The sequence below is a fragment of the Oppia nitens genome, unplaced genomic scaffold (assembly GCF_028296485.1).
Source record: "Oppia nitens isolate AA-2021 unplaced genomic scaffold, nextdenovo-longstitch-racon4-pilon3 scaffold1_pilon_pilon_pilon, whole genome shotgun sequence".
Taxonomy (NCBI): domain Eukaryota; kingdom Metazoa; phylum Arthropoda; class Arachnida; order Sarcoptiformes; family Oppiidae; genus Oppia; species Oppia nitens.
Genome location: NW_026533199.1, coordinates 7,171,593 through 7,177,592, shown reverse-complemented (window position 1 = coordinate 7,177,592; position 6,000 = coordinate 7,171,593).

Here is a 6,000-nt window from a genome sequence, read left to right as displayed (position 1 = left end):
TTTGTGTTTTTCATAGATTTTTGCATCAAAATTGAAATCATCTGTCAATTGATTTGACAGATATTTAATTATACAGAAAAACTAACGAAATAAGGTTTTTATGACTCAAACAACATTAAAATAATTGATTTTTAGTATATTTTTAAAATACCTATAGATTTGATATTATTTCAATTATTTGTGTTAAACTAAATTGAAATTTAATAAAACTGTAAGGTTATTAAATTAATTTGTTTTTAAACTTAATATTAGTGTACTTTATTGATTACACCTATTATTTGGCAAAATATCCTTGTGCAATATTTTTGATATTAAATATTCGTATTTAAAAAATATAATATCAAAAATTTTCAGAAGGTTTTTAAAAATAATTTAATAAAGTTTTATATAAAGCATAATATTTTAGTTTATGCTTTTGTGTATTTGACCCATTAAAGTAACTTAAATTAAATTTTGAAAATAAACTGTTTTTTTAATGTTTAATATAAGATAAATAATTATAATATCTATCTTTTGAATGAAAATAAAATTCAAAATATTTATTGAATCGTAAATATGATGATATGAAGCAATTTATATATAATATACATTATTGATGAAAAATATTATTGAAATAGTATTTTCAAATTATGTCTTAATATTAGAAAAATCAGTGGTAAATGTGGATACAAGTCGATGACAACTCACTTATCGGATATGCTATACATTTGGATAGTGTTTTACAATAAAAAATCAAGAAATTCCTTATTATATGTAATCACTTTGTAGTATAGATTGAAGTATGTGTTGTTATAGGTATTTGATCACTATTTCAAAGATGAGTGAATAAGAGTGAGATAGTGTGTGAGTGGGAGAGAGATTAGAAAGAGAGAGAGAGAGAGAGAGAGAGTTTAGATATGTCTGTGCTATACTGTAAAGTAGTTTTGCCTTTCGGGGAGAGAGATATTCAGAAAGAGTGGAATAATTGAAGGCATGGGAGGACTGATGTGTGCACATCATTGCTATAATGATTGCATTTGAGGGGTGACTGTGCATGAGATTCACTGACATTGAGAGAGAGAAAGAAAGAGAGAGAGAGAGAGAGAGAGAGAGCACAGGCAGATGAAATGGAAAGTAATTTTTTGCTTTACTTTTATACCCAATGTCTGTCTATAGTGTAGTATATGTGTAAATGGTATGCAACGCAACATTTTCTCATTTCAATTCAATCTATAATATACATGAATGGAAACTGTATGGTAACTGTATGGCACCGATAGTACTAAAGGGACAGTAGTGTACACAAGCAATGCGATGAAAATTATATTTTACTCCCCGTATAGACTACACTAACAATGTGTGGTGTGATTCCTAAATAAATATATCGTGAGTCAGATATATACTATATATATATTAGACACAGGGATTGCCACAAAAAATTTAGCCGACAATAGTACACAAACACGTAATACCACTAAATTCAAGCACTGTTAGATTTTTTAAATATTGGTTCAACCATTACTTATTTATTTATTGATTGTTATCCCAGAATATTCGCTACTTTGTCACAAAATGTATGCCAATATATTTCAAATAAAATTCAATTTTCAATATAATAATTCGTTTCCCTTTAAAAAAAAATTATCTCATGTAATATTTATGACAGATATTTGTTTTTAATGGATTGAAGGCATTACATGTATTATTACTATTACTATTATTATAAGTTAAGATATGTCAAGTGTAGCGTTATATATTTTACAAGATATTGCTATTTGTTCAGCTAATGTAACTTTATATAATTTATTTTTTATATATAAAAAATTAAGTTTTGACAAATAAATTACTATTGCCAATAACATTTTTTTTAAAAAAAAGTGTCAATAAATACAAACAAATATTAAATACCATATAAATAGAGAGATAGTTGTCTTGTTTTGACATTTGTTGTGAATTATTGATATATTCTTTATAAAATAATAAGTCGATCATTAAGTATAAATCAAATAAGTACACAAACAAAAAACAATTTAAAACATATGTATTTTTCATATAACAAATATTTTCAATGATATTTATCATTTTTATATATTTAAACAATTTGTATAATAAAAATGATATATAATAGAAATTATAATAACATAATATAAAATATTAAGTTAATATTTATATTTATTGCAAAATCTAAGATTAATATTAAATGCTGACATAAAATGTATGACATTTACTATAAATAAATGGCAGTCAAAGGTCACTATGAAGTAGATAACAGTTCCCCCATTTGGACGACCGTTTGGGTCATTCATTATGTTTCCCACTGAGAGAGGAATAGACAATAATTTTTCTTACAGTTTATTGCATATATGTGTTGGTGTTATAAGCAGTGATTTTTGTCACATATTTTCTTGATATTAATATAAATATAAATTTATAGACAGTATATAGTACTGTATATACAGTACTATTAATATATAATGTACTATATCTTTAGATTCACATTTCATATTTATAACAACTAATATAAATTGATACCATATATTATAGTGAAATGACAGCATTTATTAACAAGTAATTTATAATAAGGTGATTACAATTAGTAAAAATTTTCTATTTATAGAAAATAATATAGAATTTTAATGTATATTAATGACTACTATATGATAGATATTGACAAATGTGGCCCAATGTTGATGGCATTAATTTCAAGGTTACTAAAAAACAAATGTTTAGTTATCTTTTAGTTATTAGTGAACTACAGTACATATAAATTATGCAAACTTTATCTTAATTTATAAGTTACAATAAAAGCATTAGTTATGCAAAATTAATGATAAATTTATTTAAAATACTGTATTATAAATTTAAATAAATATATAGTGTTTATAAAAATACTAAACTGGTATCAAATAAACAGTTTGTGCGCTTATAGTATACTTACGCCTACTATTGGAAAAAATTGTATTTAACAGCAATTGTAGTAAAAATTTTATTCTCAAAATTAAATCGTTATAATTATATATTTATAAATTTTTTAATTAAGAAAAATTTATAAAAAAATTATTATTGCATTTTAAAGTTAGTTTAAGTTTATTTAATAGAAATGATTGCATTGAAATATGTTTGTCATTGTATTTATATAATTGAACTAACATTTACTGTACATTGCATAACAAATATTAATAACATTATATATCCATTAAATATTAATTACAAATTGTAATATAATTTTTAAAAATCGATAGAAATCTATATTGTAAATAAAGGTATAATAGTATTATATATTACATAATTACAAACATTATGTTGTAATTTCAATTTGTAAAGAAGTCATTGAAAAATCAATAGAAAATAAGTTTAAGAATTAAATAAAAAACAATTTTTTCTCATTTATTTATAATAACAAATAGCAAAATTACAATTTAAAAAATCAATGCTATTTATTTAGTACATGTAAAGTATAAATGCTTTATACTTAAGTTATTTTAAATTTCGATATATTTCATATAAACAAATATATATATATTTATAATATTTATTAAAATTAGTGTACATTTTTATGAATTCACACATTCACACAGACACACATAAATAGTTTTGCAAAAAAAAAAATTTAAAAAACACTGAAAGAAAAAAATTTAAAGTAATTTTGTTTTATTTATAAACACATTAAAACAATTTTGTCCGTAAAAAACAGATAACTAGCCATTAGTCCGAAAATAGTTTGCGATCGCACAGTGAGATCATATGTGTAAAGACTGAAAGAGAAAGGTATTAGAAACAGGTATTCCACTAATAGAACTACCAGTGCTTCCTGTCTTTGTATACATTAAGTGTGAGAACCAGAAATTTTCTTTATTATTATTATTATTGTATTACAATAAAAATAATTTTATGTATAATTTGCTTAACATTTATATACAGATTGTTATATCGCATCTATAAATGCTTTCAATATAATAAACTGTAAAATCATTTTATAAAAAGTGTGGTTTATATATAATGATAACAAAACAGTAGTTATAAAATACTGCATAATCTATGTTCAGGTATTATCTGTTATATTGCAATCTCTATAAACCTGTGCCTAACACTCATTATGCTTCACACATACGAAAGGCACAAAAATGTTTTATATAAAAATTATATAAAAATTGTTTTTTTAATTGAAAGCTATATTTGTTTTAGGAGTACATCTGCCTTAATTAGTTGCTTAACTTTTTGAAAAACTCATTTTTAAAATGAAATAAAATTTATGATCAAAATCTCTCTCTCTCTCTCTCTCTCTCTCTCTCTCTCTCTCTCTCTCTCTCTGCCTATATATATATATCTTCTTTTTCTTTCCCTCTGATCTTTCTTTAAGCAATTTTCCCATCATTTTGTTGTCTTCACTCTTAACCTCTGACCAACAAATAGTCTCCAAAAAACAGGTTTTCCGCTATTACTAGATATATAGCGTGAGACCTGTATTTTTATTATAAATATATAGCTCACTCACTACTCAATCATCTATACCTGAGATAAACATTTGCAATCATTATATAATGGTTTACATTAATATTTTCAAATGATTGAAAAAAAATTAAAATTTAAAAATCATATAAAATTTAAATTATATCAAATTCTCATACTATAATAGTTAAGTTAAAACATAAATTAATAAACAAACAAAAAAATAGATAATCCAGACTCTAATTAGTAAAACGGGTAATCTTTAAATCAATTAATTTTTAAGATAAATTTCTAATAAGTTTAATGAGTTCTTAAAAATTATTATATACAGTATAAGATATATACTATAATAATACTGTAAATTTAATTTGTAAAAAAATAATATAACTGATAAAAATTTATTATAACATTTGACTCATATTTGAAAATTTATAAGTTTGTCTTAGAAAAAAAATTTGAACAAATTTATTGTTTCACTTAATTATATTATGAGAGATGTGCTGATAGATAGGCACCCGCTTTACACTCTGCAAGCACTGGCATAACCAAAGAGCAGGTGAGCGTATGCTTTAAAAACAAGACACAAATATCTTACAGCTTCTCGTATTTTTTTGGGGAACAGCCCTTTCATATATACTTTTCATGCCTAGTCTTCCATTATCTGTCGGCGCTCACGTTCAGGTGCTCTCTATTAGGATAGACATACAATATTTATAAGAAACAGATTGTTTATTACCAACGGCTCACTAGCACAGGGATGTGCAATGGGTGTCAATATAACTTGTGTTTGGTTAGCATTAAGTTTACACATTGATATTAACGCTCTATTTTGCTAATCAATATCATCCAGAGCTCACTTATTACAAAGTTTCATAGTTTCATATCGTATTATTTGACAAAAGTTATTATAACAATAACAATAGAAATTATCATTTTTAATAAATAGGACTAATAATTTTATTTAAACAACCTTGCTCATTGTTATATTTATCAATATGATAAATATTCATATGATAAGCACTATGTGTGTTAACGGCACGCGTCGTCCAAATAGTTATAATATCTAAAGTTTTATTTTGATGGCAATTATTATTATTAGACAGATATATAGCAATGTTTGGTTGGATCGAGCAATCAGTGCTGACAATCAGCGGTCAATTGCAATGCATGTCATATCACCTGCTTTTTGGATGGGCTCCGGGAGGAAAATAAATACAAACAGGCATTTAAGCTATAATCATAATTATATACATTTGACTAAATGAATTTATTGATTTTATGCGACTTTACAATAAAATATTTTTTAGAAAGTTATCATTTTCTATATTTATTCTTAAGCTCTTTCATAAAAAATACTTTAAATAATTAATGTTTAATCAAATAACAGTTTAATCAATAAAAACCAATCTTAAGGATAATTAAATTTGAAATTAAATTGATTGAAGATATTATTAATGCTATTTATTTGTATATACGAAAAATCATTATGTTTTTTAAATATGTGTATATATAAAAATTATTTATTTGATGTAATATTGGAAACTTTTAATATTAAAATTTTATGTAAACACA